At 50.3% G+C, this 14,254-nt stretch overlaps 1 long non-coding RNA gene across 1 annotated transcript in view; it reads left to right on the top strand.

Moving 5' to 3' along the window:
- Positions 1–12,091, top strand: part of LOC119958744 — a 34,452-nt gene extending 22,361 nt beyond the window's left edge. Inside the window, exons 2-3 of the long non-coding RNA XR_005459071.1 lie at positions 10,726–10,797; positions 11,839–12,091. This is a non-coding gene — a long non-coding RNA (uncharacterized LOC119958744). The remainder of the gene's footprint in view (positions 1–10,725; positions 10,798–11,838) is intronic.
- The last annotated feature ends 2,163 nt before the right edge of the window (positions 12,092–14,254 follow it).

The raw sequence follows: 14,254 nt of genomic DNA, 5'->3' as shown, positions 1-14,254 counted from the left end.
CTATCCCTGCCCCGCTCCAAAAAGACCCTCCTTACCCTCGGAGTCCCATGCGCCCAAACAAATCCCAGAATGCTGCTGTTAACCCTCCTAAAAAAGGCCCTAAGAACGAAAATGGGGAGGCACTGAAATAAAAACAAAAACCTCGGGAGCACCGTCATTTTAACGGACTGTACTCTACCCGCCAACGACAACAGCAGCATGTCCCACCTTTTAAATTCCTCCTCCATCTGCTCCACCAACCTAGTAAAATTGAGCTTGTGCAGAGTCCCCCAGCTCCTAGCCACCTGAACCCCCAGGTACCTAAAACTCCTCATTGCCCTCTTTAGCGGGAGCCTACCAATCCCCTCCTCCTGATCTCCCGGGTGCACGACAAACAGCTCACTCTTGCCCAGGTTCAATTTATATCCCGAGAAACTCCCGAACTCAGCAAGAATCTCCATCACCTCCGGCATTCCCCCCCACCGGGTCTGCTACATACAACAGCAAGTCGTCCGCATACAGCGACACTTGGTGCTCCTCCCCCCCTCGCACCAAACCCCTCCACCTCCTCGACTCCCTGAGAGCCATGGCAAGAGGCTCTATTGCCAGCGCAAAAAGCAAGGGGGACAGGGGGCACCCCTGCCTCGTCCCACGGTAGAGCCTGAAGTACTCGGATCTCCTCCCATTTGTCCCTACACTCGCCATCGGGGCCAGGTACAGCAACCTCACCCATTTAATAAACCCCACCCCAAACCCGAACCTTTCCAACACCTCCCACAAGTACCCCCACTCAACCCTGTCAAAGGCCTTCTCCGCATCCAACGCCACCACAATCTCCGCCTCTCCTTCTGCTGCCGGCATCATTATCACATTTAGCTGCCTTCGCATGTTAGTGTTCAGCTGCCTCTCCTTCACAAAACCCGTCTGATCTTCATGTATCACCCCCGGCACACAGTCCTCTATTCTAGTGGCCAAAATCTTCGCCAGCAACTTGGCGTCTACACTCAGCAGTGAAATCGGCCTGTATGAACCGCACTGCAAGGGGTCCTTATCACGCTTCAGGATCAGGGAGATTAGTGCCCGAGACATCGTCGTGGGCAGAACACCCCCCTCCCATGCCTCGTTAAAGGTCCTGACCAACAGGGGGCCCAGCAGGTCCGCATATTTCTTATAAAATTCAACCGGGAACCCATCCGGCCCCGGCGCCTTCCCCGACTGCATGTGGCCAATCCCACTGACCAGCTCCTCGAACTCGATCGGCGCCCCCAGTCCCTCCACCTGCTCATCCTGCACCCTTGGAAATCGGAGCCTGTCCAAAAAATTCTCCATTTCCTCTCCCACCGCCGGCGGCTCCGACCGGTACAGTTCCCTATAGAAGTCCCTAAAGACCTCATTGACCTCTGCTCCCTGCCGCATTCCCATCTCAATCCTTCACTCCACCAATCTCTCTAGCCGCGTCCCGCTTACGCAGCTGGTGCGCCAGCATCCTGTTCGCCTTCTCTCCATACTCATAGACCGCACCCTGCGCCTTCCTCCACTGTGTCTCCGCCTTTCTGGTGGCCAATAAATCAAACTTGGCCTGCAAGCTACGCCGTTCCCCCAGCAATCCCTCCTCCGGGGCCTCCGCGTACCTCCTATCCACACTCAACAGCTCCTCCACCAGTCTCTCCCTCTCCCTCCCCTCCCCCCTCTCCCTATGGGCTCGGATGGAAATCAGCTCCCCCCTAATCACTGCCTCAGAGCCTCCCACACCATCCCCACCTGGACCTCCCCAGTATCATTGACCTCGAGGTACCTCTCGATACATCCCCGAACCCCCCTATACAACTCCTCATCACCCCACGTCCAGACGCCAAAGCGGGCGCTGGTCCCGCGCCTCCCCCATCTCCAGATCCACCCAATGCGGAGCATGGTCCGAAATCGCGATAGCCGAATATTCGGCCTCCTCCACCCTCGGGACCAGTCCCCTGCTCAGAACAAAGAAATCAATGCGGGAATAAACCCTGCGCACATGGGAGAAAAAGGAGTACTCCCGAGCCCTCGGCCTCCCGAACCTCCAGGGATCCACTCCTCCCATCTGGTCCACAAACCCCCTCAATACCTTGGCTGCCGCTGGCCTCCTGCCTGTCCTTGAACTAGAACGATCCAGTAGGGGATCCAGCACCGTATTGAAGTCCCCCCCATGATCAAGCCCCCCACCTCCAGGCCAGGAATGCGGCCCAACATAAGCCTCATGAAACCAGCATCATCCCAATTTGGGGCGTACACATTAACCAACACCACCCTCTCCCCCTGCAGCTTACCGCTCACCATCACATATCTGCCGCCACTATCAGCCACAACCTCAGACGCCTCAAACGCCACCCTCTTCCCCACCAGGATTGCCAACCCCCGGTTCTTTGAGTCGAGCCCTGAGTGGAAAACCTGCCCCACCCACCCCTTCCTCAGACGGACCTGTTCCGCCACCTTCAGGTGGGTCTCCTGGAGCATGGCCACGTCCGCCTTCAGCCCCTTCAGATGCGAAAACACCCGGGCCCGCTTAACCGGCCCATTCAACCTCCTCACGTTCCATGTAATCAGCCGGATCAGGGGCACCCCGCCCCCCTCCCCCGTCGACTAGCCATAACCCATCGACTGCTCGCCCCTGGCTATCACCCATTCGGCCCGTTTACCTATTCCCACGGCGATAGAACCTCACCCCGACCCCCCCCGAACTCCTCCCTGGCCAATCCAGCAGCAACCCGGTACCCCCCCCCCCCCCCCCCCCCCCGTCCTAGCTGCGACTCTCCCTCCACTGTACTCCCGTGCGCCAGCTGACGTCTGCTGACCCCGGCAGCTCCCGCTCTAACTCCGACCCCTCCCGATATGAGGTCCCCCCTACTCCCCTGCATCAGCTCCTGGGCACCGCTTCAGCGCGGGAAACCCGGTCTAATAGCCACGCCCCTCGCCACCATCTCCACCCCCTCGTCCCACAGCGCGGGAAACCAGAGAAAAGCCCGTGCTTTCACACTGCCCCACCCCACCAACGCAGCTCCCAAACAGCAGTCCCAGCCCAACCACCACCTCCATACAAACAAAGACACAGATCAACCACAAACCCCAGTACCCCCCTTAGAACACGAAACCATAACCCACATCGTCCGAAAGCGAGAGAAAAAACAAAAACAAACAGAATAACCCGCTACAGCATAAACAATGATACATGAATAGAACAGATAAACTCCCACAGCCCCCAATCTTTAGTTCAAGTCAAGCTTTTCAGCCTGCACAAAGGCCCACGCTTCCTCCGGGGCCTCAAAGTAGTGATGCCGGTCCTTGTATGTGACCCACAGGCGCGCAGGCGGCAACATGCCGAACTTCACCTGCTTGCCATGGAGCACCGCCTTCGGCCGGTTAAACCCGGCTCTCCGCTTGGCCACCTCTGCACTCCAGTCCTGGTAGATACGCACTACCGAATTCTCCCACTTACTGCTCCTCACCTTCTTGGCCCATCGGAGAACACACTCCCAGTCGCTGAACCGATGGAACCGCACCAGCACCGCCCGCGGGGGTTCGTTCGCCTTAGGTCACCTGGCCAGCACTCTATGGGCCCCCTCCAGCTCCAGGGGCAGATGGAAGGATCCTGCCCCCACCAGCGAGTTCAACATCACGGCCACATAGGCCGGCAGGTCCGACCCCTCCAGCCCCTCCTCGAGGCCCAGGATCCGCAGGTTCTTCCTCCGTGACCGAAGCTCCATCTCCTCAAACCGATCTTGCCACTTTTTATGAAGTGCCTCGTGTATCTCCACCTTCCCCACGAGGGCCGAAACCTCCTCCTCGCGCTCAGAGGCCTGCTACTGCAACTCGAGTATCGCTGCACCCTGGGTTGTCTGGGTCTCCAGCAGCTTACTCGTCGTCACCTTCAGGGATTCCAAGAACTCCCCTTTCAGCTCCGTGAAATAGCGCAGAAGGGCCGCCTGCTGCTCCTCAGCCCACTGCCTCCAGTCCTCAGGGGCTCCACCGGCTGCCATTTTGTCCACCTTCCCCCGCTTTTCCAGGGGAGCTGCTGCCGTTTTTCTCCTTGCCCCACTTCGAGTACGAACCATAAATCCCAGGGGGTTTTGCTCCAGACCCCTTTATCCACCGGGAATCGTCGAATCAGCGCCGTTTGGGGCCCTTAAAAGAGCCCACAAGTCCTTTTAAAGCGGGAGCTGCCGAACGTGCGGCTTAGCGCCGCATAGCCGCAACCGGAAGTCTGCACAAGATTGATCACTGTGATGAAAGGCTACTTATGTCAGATGGGATTGAGTAGAATGGATCTATGTTTTTTGGAATTTAGAAGAATGAGGTGATCTCATTGATACGTGTAAAATTGTGAGTGGTCGAGAGGGCAAATGTTGAGAGGCTGTTTCTCCTTCCTGCGGATCATAATTCATGATAGGAGATCAATCATTTAGGTTTAAGATGAAGAGAAATTTCTTCACTGAGAGAGCTATGAATATTTGGGATTCTCTGCCCCAGAAGACTCTGTGTGACTACTCAGTTCTTGAGTATATTCAAGACTGCGATTGATAAGATTGTTGGATACAAAGGATATGACTGGAAAGTGAAATCAATGTAAACGTTTAGCTCCGTTGATCCAAACATCTGTGAAAGGAAACCATCGGCTATAATTGGTCACCTTTTGTACATATACAAATGTAATTTTAATTACATCACTCAAACATTATTGAATGAAGAGTAGGCCTGATGGAACATAAGACCTGCCAATTCTGCTCCTATTTCTCAGTGAATTGTGAATGACAGTTGCCCCAGCGCTGAATCCTGTGGAACATCACTTCCCATAGTTTGCCAGCTCTCCCCAATATTCCAATCAGTATCGACCCCTTATCTCACACTATAAAAATATTGGCCATAATTTTCCGGTGGTTCACGTTGGTGGGGTCCTCTGGTTCTGCCGACGGTGCACCCCTGCCATTGCTTTCCTGGCAGCGGCATTAAACGGGAAACCCCTTTTACAATGATCGCACCAGAAGATGCCGCCGCATGCCAATGGCGGGCTGCCTTTTCCGGCAGGTTGCGTGGAAAATCCATGATTCTGTGATATATATAATAAATAATAAACAGATAGTTTGGACATTATTGTGTTGCTGTTTGTGGCTCTCATTGTAAGTAAATTTGCTCCCACATTTCCTCAATTACAACAGTGACTATAAGTGAATAATATTTCATTTTACTTTAAAGTGCTTTAGGAAATCCCAAGGTTGCCATTCTATAAAATTGAAAGTCTTTCTGTTTTTATATACACCACCCGAAGAATATCTATTTGATGGATGTGTTGTCAGCCACAGTATATTAGTGTTGTGTCTTATCTACTAATTCCATTAATGTTTCAAATTAAATTGCCTTAATTCAATGTAATATCAAAGAAAGCTTTTACTTTTCCCCAGCCTCTTCATGAATTAGCCATATTAAATTGGAATAACAGACCAGAGAGTTTTTTAACTTTAGTCATGCAGAATTAAGCTACAAACATGAGCCTCTGGAACTCCAGTTGCAAGTATGATCATGTCAGGGAGTTAGGAGGCTGTCTGCTTTGGTTAACTGCATGGAATCCAGGTGAGGTTAACCCTTCAGAGCAGGAAATGCTTAAATATAATACTGAGGAAAAATAGGTAAAGGTAAGTGCCATGTTCCAGACAACAGGACAGCACTGTTTTAAAAGGGAAGATTAAATAAATCGGCAAGTAGTGGTGGTAAGTTTAGGTTTAAAGTCTGAAAACTAGGCAGGAGGAAAGACTCAAGAAGCAAGAAATTTTACATTGCTTTGGTCCAGTGAAGCAGTTGGTGGGATGGGCAGTTTTAATGTGATTTGGTCGACAGGAGGCTATGGGATCACGTGGAACATCAGTCTTATTTTCCGGTCCCACTCAGGATATTACTCTTTATTGACATCAATGGAGTTTAAAGTCGCATGATCCACTCCTGGATCACATGTAACCCTTTAATACACCAGTCACCTTGAAGGTGTAGACTTTCAAATACACTGCTGTATGTCATGTTTGTTTGTCACCAAGTTTTTAATCCAGGCCCTCATGTAAAGGGTTTCACCAAAGCAATGTTTGAAGAGGACAGTTGACAAGGAGGGCCGGGAGTTTGTGACTGTGATTCAATGTAGGTTAGTCTATTTCCTCTTTTTACAACAAATTCATGAGCTTGATCTTGGATCTTACAAATGGTGCATAATGACTTGCAGTGATGGGGATGTGCTGAGCAGTCGCACACCAAGTGGCTCTCCGCCAGAATACAGCTTCCCTAAGCCACCGGCCATCAACAGGGCCCACAGGTCACCCTGACCGAAGCTCAAGGCCAGGGAGCAGCAAAGGGCGATAATTGGCAAGTTAAACAGGCACATTGATTGGGAGAGGATCCTGTGTTGGGCTCGCCAGACCAAAGCGAGCAGTTGGGAAGGGCATAGAATACGGATGTACCAAGACATTGGGGCAGACCTGGCAAAGCACAGGGGCGAGTTTAGCCACGTGAAGTCGGCACTGTACAAGAACGGAACAAAATTCCGGATGTTACTCCCAGCCAAGCTCTGGGTGACATTCCAGAATAAAGAACAGTATTTCACGGGGCAGTACGGTGGCGCAGTGGTTAGCACTGGGACTACGGTTCTGAGGACCCGGGTTCGGATCACGGCCCTGGGTCTCTGTCCATGTGGAGTTTGCAAATTTCCCCGTGTCTGTGTGGGTTTCACCCCCACAACCCAAAGATGTGCAGGATAGGTGGATTGGCCACTCTAAATTGCCCCTTAATTGGAAAAAAAAATAATTGGGTACTCTAAATTTATAAACAAAAATTATTTAAAAAATTTAAAGAAAGAACACTCATCACGCTGACAGAGGTGGATTAGTTTGTGCGGGCGAATGGCCTGGACAAAAGGCAGACAAAGCAACGATGAGGAAAACACAAGGAGAAAAAAGAAAAGTTACGGACATGAACAATTTTGTGTGGGATGGTACTACCTTGCTATGAGCAGGAGCACTAGCACACAGGAAGGAAGGGTCGAGGGCAGTGGAGCGCAGGAAAGGGTGAAGAGGAGACCGAGAGGACGGCAATGGATCGGGCAAAAGGAGGGGGAAAGATCAACCCCAGGAGGGGGCCACCAAACTAGCGGGGAAAACTTTCACCAGGAGATATGAAAGAGAGGGGGGACGTGGCACTTCTCTCAGCGGGGAGGGAGCCCTGACGGGGAGAGTGGGGGAAGCGGGGGTGAATCACAGGGATTGGGGGGTAGAAAGGGGAACAGGGCGAAGTGGGATCATGGGGGACAGGTAAAGAACAGCAGAGGTGGACGAGTAGCCAAACCCAAAAAATGTCAACAAAGCATTTTAGGCCTTCTACCTGGGACTGTACACCTCTGAGCCCCCTCCCCAAAGGGGACTCGGGGATGAAACAGTTCCGCTATGGACTGGACATGCCAGTTGTGGGGGATGACAGATGGGGGGGGATCTGGCAGCACCAATAGAACTGCGAGAGGTCCATGCAGGCAGGGAAGGCGCTGGGACCCAACAGGCTCCTGGGGGACTTCCACAAAATATTTGCAGTGGCTCTCGCCCCGTACCTGCAGGAGATGTTCGCAGACTCACTAGAGAGGGGCACCCTGCCTCCAAAGCTTACACAAGCCACCATATCACTGATACCCCCCAAAAAAAGACCCGACAAAATGTGAATTATACAGACCCATTTAGCTACTCAATGTAGACGTGAAGATACTCGCGAGAAAGTCCTGGCCAAGAAATTCGGGAACTGCACCAGAGAAGGTCGCAGAGGACCAGCCGGGCTTTGTCAAATGAAGACAGCTAAGTGCGAACATCAGGCTGCTGCTGAATGTGATACTGACCCCATCCGGGGAGAGAACACCAGAGGTGATCGTCTCCCTGGATGCAGAAAAGGCCTCTGACATAGTGAAGTAGAAATACCTCATTGAGGTAGTAGAAAAGGTTGGGTTAGGGACAGGGTTCACCTCATGGGTGAAACCCCTGTACAATGCCCCAAGGCGAGCGCTCGGACCAACATCACCAGCTCTGAATACTTCCAGTTGCATAAAGGCACCAGGCAGGGATGCCCGCTGTCCTCGCTCCTGACCGCCCTGGCAATTGAACCCCTGGCAATTGCCTTGCGAAACATGAGAGGTTGGAAGGGCATCCAAAGAGGAGGCAGAGAATTCAGAGTCTCACTCTATGCAGATGATCTGCTCCTCTACATCTCAGACCTGCAAAACAGTGTGAACAAAATCATGAAGCTTCTGGAAGAGTTTGGGGCCTTCTCGGGCTATAGACTCCACCTAGGCAAAAGTGAGATTTTCCCGGTGAACCCCAGTGGGCGAGGGGCAGAGCTGGATGTTCTTCCATTTAAAATTGCGCAAAACAAATTCCCCTAACTGGGGTTCCAGATAGCCCACGATTGGACACGGATTCACAAGTGGAATCTGACCAGTCTGGTGGGGGAAGTTAAAAAGGACCCACAGAGATGGGATGCAGTTTCACTTTCCCTGGTGGGAAGGGCGCAGACGATCAAGATGAACGTACTGCCCAGGTTCCTCTTCCTGTTTAGATCTATACCTATCTTCATTCCCAAGGCCTTTATCCAAAAAATAGACAAAATTATTATGGTGTTTTTGTGGGGTGAGGGGGGAAATCCAAGAATCCCGAAGACAACACTGCCAAGGAGCAGAAGCATGGGAGGACTGGCCCTCGCGAACTCTCAACCCTATCACTAGGCAGCCACGGCCGAGAGAGTGAGGGGATGGGTAAAGAAACCAAACATGGAATGAGTGAGAATGGAGGAGTCCTCCTGCACGGGAATGGCCCTCTGAGCTCTCACCATGACAGTGCTCCCATCCCCTCCAGCAGTCCCAGTGGTATTAGCAACACTAGAACCTGGGACCAGATGAGGCAGCACTTCAATTTAACTGAGGTGTTTACCATGACCCCCATTTGCAGCAACCACAGGTTCCCACCAGCCATGCTAGACGCCACATTAAGAAGTGGAGACAGGACGGAGGGTCGCTAGCGGTCAGGGACTTCTACACAGGGGACAGACTTGCGACCCTAAGAGATAGGGTTTATAATCATCTTGAAAAGAACAAGTTTTTTTAAATAAATTTAGATTACCCAATTATTTTTTTTCCATTTAAGGGGCAATTTAGCATGGCCAATCCACCTACTCTGCACATTTTTGGGTTGTGGGGGCGAAACCCACGCAGACACGGGGAGAATGTGCAAACTCCACACAGACAGTGACCCAGAGCCGGGATCGAACCTGGGACCTCAGCGCCGTGAGGCGGTTGTGCTAACCACTAGGCCACCGTGCTGCCCGGTGAAAAGAACAAGTTGATTAGCGATAGTCAACACGGTTTTGTGAAGGGTAGGTCATGCCTCACAAACCTTATTGAGTTTTTTGAGAAGGTGACCAAACAGGTGGATCAGGGTAAAGCGGTTGATGTGGTGTATATGGATTTCAGTAAGGCGTTTGATAAGGTTCCCCACGGTAGGCTATTGCAGAAAATAAGGAAGTATGGGATTGAAGGTGATTTAACGGTTTGGATCAGTAATTGGCTAGCTGAAAGAAGACAGAGGGTGGTGGTTGATGGCAAATGTTCATCCTGGAGTTCAGTTACTAGTGGTGTACCGCAAGGATCTGTTTTGGGGCCACTGCTGTTTGTCATTTTAATAAATGATCTGGAAGAGGGTGTAGAAGGATGGGTTAGTAAATTTGCAGATGACACGAAGGTCGGTGGAGTTGTGGATAGTGCTGAAGGATGTTATAGGATACAGAGGGACATAGATAAGCTGCAGAGCTGGGCTGAGAGGTGGCAGATGGAGTTTAATGCAGAAAAGTGTGAGGTGGTTCACTTTGGAAGGAGTAATAGGAATGCAGAGTACTGGGCTAATGGCAAGATTCTTGGTAGTGTAGATGAACAGAGAGATCTCGGCATCCAGGTACATAAATCCCTGAAAGTTGCCACCCAGGTTAATAGGGCTGTTAAGAAGGCATATGGTGTGCTAGCCTTTATCAGCAGGGGGGATTGAGTTTCGGAGCCACAAGGTCATGCTGCAGCTGTACATATAACTCTGGTGCGGCCACACCTGGAGTACTGCGTGCAGTTCTGGTCACCACATTATAGGAAGGATGTGGAAGCTTTGGAAAGGGTTCAGAGGAGATTTACTAGGATGTTGCCTGGTATGGAGGGAAGGTCTTACGAGGAAAGGCTCAGGGACTTGAGGTTGTTTTCGTTAGAGAGGAGAAGGCTGAGAGGTGACTTAATAGAGACATATAAGATAGTCAGAGGGTTAGATAGGGTGGACAGTGAGAGTCTTTTTCCTCGGATGGTGATGACCAACACGAGGGGACATAGCTTTAAATTGAGGGGTGATAGATTTAGGACAGATGTCAGAGGCAGTTTCTTTATTCAGAGAGTAGTAGGGGTGTGGAACGCCCTGCCTGCAACAGTAGTAGACTCGCCAACTTTAAGGGCATTTAAGTGGTCACTGGATAGACATATGGATGAAAATGGAATAGTGTAGGTCAGATAGGCTTCAGATGGTTTCACAGGTCGGCGCAACATCGAGGGCCGAAGGGCCCGTACTGCGCTGTAGTGTTCTATGTTCTATGTTCTTAAAAGAGCTGACAGAGAGACTAGAACTACCAAACGGAGAGGAACTCCGCCAATTACAAATCAAAAACTTTCTCCCCAAGTAGAGAACGAGGTACCTCGGGGCCCGAGAGACACAATGTTGGAGGAACTAATGGACGCGGACAGTCTGGAAAAAGGTAATTGCGGGACACAGACGGGTGTCTTTTAGAGAGGACACAAACTCCCCACTGGATGAAACAAGGAAAAAATGGGAGGAAGAATTAGGGACGGAAATAGGGTGGGGACTCTGGAGCAAAGCCCTGAATGGGGCTAGCTCCTCCTGTGCAAGGCTAAGCCTAATATACTTCAAGTGGTGCACAGAGCGCACCCGACAAGAACCCGAATGAGCAGGTTCTTCCCAGAGATGGAGGACAAATGTGAACAGTGCCAGGGAGGCCGAGTCAGCCACGCCCACATGTTCTGGGCCTGTCCTAGACTTGTCGGGCTTTGGACAACCTTCTTCGAGGCGATATCCAAGGTTGTGGGGGTGAGGGTGGAGTCCTGCCCGAGAGTAGCAGCTTTCAGGGTATTGGACCAGCCAGAACTTCATATGGGGAAGAGTGCCTTCGTTTTTGCATTTGCTTCCCTAATCGCCTGCCGGAGAAGCCTGCTTGGCTGGCGATCAGCAGCACCACCCACAGTTGCAGACTGGCAGGCAGACCTGGCGGAATTTCTCCATCTGGAGAAGATCAAATACACCATGTGAGCATCAAAAGAAAGCTTCCACAAAGCCATTCATCAGTCTGTTACAACGGATAGAACAGGGAGGGGGTGGGTGAGGGAGGGGGTGGGGGGGAGGGGGGGGGCACACATGCACGGTAAGGGGACCCCAAGGAGAGACTGTCACAAAACACAAAGCTATAAGAATAAAAAAAAATCAGAACAAACCATCTACGGTGAAGGGAAAGGCCTAGGATTGTACCCGGAGACAGCAGAAAAAGAAAGGGGGTGGGGGAGCAGGAGGTTGGGGGGGGGGGGGGGGGGGAGGGTGTTGCAAAGGAACAACATGTAAATTGTAAATTATAACCATTCATCCATTTCTTGAGCAGTGTAAAAATGCAGACTTTAATAAAAATATTTGCTAAAAAAAACCAAATAGGGCAAAATAACTTAAGGAACTCCGAACATTGAAAATAACTATTTTAGTACTAACCTTCTCCAAACTCTTTGATTTACAGAGGAATACGTATCCAAGTTTGATGTGACTCAGTCTTCTTTCAGTTGGAGGTTTTATTGAATTTTACAGCACAGAAGGAACTGCCATTGTGCCTATGTTGACTTTTTGAACAAAATATCCAATTAATCCAATTAATTATGCTGCTCTTGCTCATGTATTTGCTTTGTTTGGCCCCTTGTCCGCACTGTAACCAATCACTGTTTGTCGATGTACCATTTGTCAATGTTCTCTGTTGATTATTCTTTTGTCTACTATGTACACACTGTGTACGTTCCCTCGGTCGCAGAAAAACACTTTTCACTCTACTAAGGTACATGTGGCAATAAATCAAATCAAATCAAAATAAATCAATCAAATCAAATTAATCCCACTCCCCTGTTCTTTCTCCATAACCCTGTGATTTTCAGGATATATCCAATTCCCTTTGGTTGTTCCGCTTGAATCTGCTTCCACCATCCTTTCTGGAGGCACATTCCCGATCACAGACCTGGTATGTAGTTTCAGTGCACAGTAACTGCATACAATAGGGTGTAAATGATGATTTAATAAGGCTAGTTACTTTAGGATTTGTTATTTCAATCAAATCATTCTGTTTTTTTAGGGCAAATGTTTCTATTTTGTCAACCAGAACTTTCTAATATGCATAAATGAAGTTTACTATAGCTTCAGAATCACAGAGAATCACTAAAATGTTACCCTGCAGTTGGAGCCCATTCGGCTCATCATATCCAAACCGGTTCTCTGAATGAGCAATTCACTTCATGACGTTCTCCCGCCTTTGCCCTAGAACCCTGCACATTCTTCCTTTTTAGATAACTAATTCCCTTGAATGCTTCAGTTGAACCTGTCTTCACCACACGCTCAGGCAGTCCTTTTCAAACCTTAACCACTTACTGCGTAAAATTTTTCTTGCTACTTTTACTTCTTTTAGCCATTTAAATCTATGCCCTCTTGCTCTTGACCCTGTCATGTGTGATTACAGTCTCTCCCAATCTGTTCTGTCCAGATACCTCATAACACTGAATACCTCTTATCGAATCTCATCTCAGCCTTCTTTTATCCAAGGAAAACAGTCCTAACTTCTCCAATCTATCTTCATAACTGATATTCCTCATCCCTGGAACCATTCTTGTGAATTTTTACTGCACTCTCTCCAATTACTTCACATCCTTCCTAAAGTGTTGCGCCCATTAATGGGCGAAATTCTCCAGTGAGGCCCAACTAATACCAGTACAACATAACTTCCTTGCTCTTATATTCTCTGCCCCATCTCAAGTCTAGGATACAGTGTGCTTTATTAATCGCTCTTTCAACCTGTCCTATCACCTTCAATGACTTATGCACATATACATATGGTATTACTTTGCTTAATTTTCTCTACATTATGTATGCCAAGAATGAGCATTTGGGATAACTACTGCACTTTTCAAATTATGTTGTGAAGTACCTGACAAGGTCGATGCCTCATCCAAAGACAGCAACTTCATCAGTTGCAATACGGCCTCGATTTTGTTCTCCTTCTCAGGAGTAGGAGTTGAGTCCACAAGATTCTGCCTTAGAGGAAAGAGTGCCACTAATTGAGCCAAGGCTTTTTAGTTCCCATGGGCCCAGATGATCATTGGCTGCTTTCCCTTTTGAGGAGGAAAACTGATTGGTGGTGATTTAACATAACTGAGGGGAAAGCGAAGGTTGAGAAAGCAGGTTTTCATGAATAACCAGCCAAGGCTACCACACTATGCATCCACAGTCTACACCACCTGTTACACAGTTGGAATAGTATAGCTGTCTTCTCAAGTGCACATATTAATATGAATTAGGTAAAAGATATCAAAGACACGGGGCGCGATTCTCCCAGCCCCACGTCGGGCCGGAGAATCGCCGCCACCGCGCCATGCCGCCCCGATGCCGGTGCGCGATTCTCCGAGGTGCGGAGAATCGGCGGCATTTGAAAATGAAATGAATGAATGAAATGAAAGTCGCTTATTGTCACGAGTAGGCTTCAAATGAAGTTACTGTGAAAAGCCCCTAGTCGCCACATTCCGGCGCCTGTTCGGGGAGGCTGTTACGGGAATCGAACCGTGCTGCTGGCTTGCCTTAGTCTGCTTTCAAAGCCAGCGATTAGCCCTGTGAGCTAAACAGCCCCTGCACTGGCTGGCGCATTTGGTGCGGCGCTGGTAGCGGGCCACTGTACGAGCCTTGGCTGCTGATTCTCCGGCCCGGATAGGCCAAGCGGCCGCGTGGAAAAAGCAGAGTCCCGCCGCCGCCATCCACACCTGGTCGCTGCCGGCGGGAACGCAGCGCGAAGGGTCGGGGGGGGGGGGTGGTGTGTGTGTGGGGGGGGGGGGGGGGTGGGGGCTCTGTCCCCAGGGGTGCCTCCAATGGGGTCTGGCTTGCGATCGTGGCCCACCAATCGGCGG

This window comes from Scyliorhinus canicula, chromosome 2 (genome assembly GCF_902713615.1).
Source record: "Scyliorhinus canicula chromosome 2, sScyCan1.1, whole genome shotgun sequence".
Taxonomy (NCBI): Eukaryota; Metazoa; Chordata; class Chondrichthyes; order Carcharhiniformes; family Scyliorhinidae; genus Scyliorhinus; species Scyliorhinus canicula.
The sequence above is the reverse complement of the archived record's forward strand: the minus strand, read 5'-3'. Positions and strand labels throughout refer to the sequence as shown.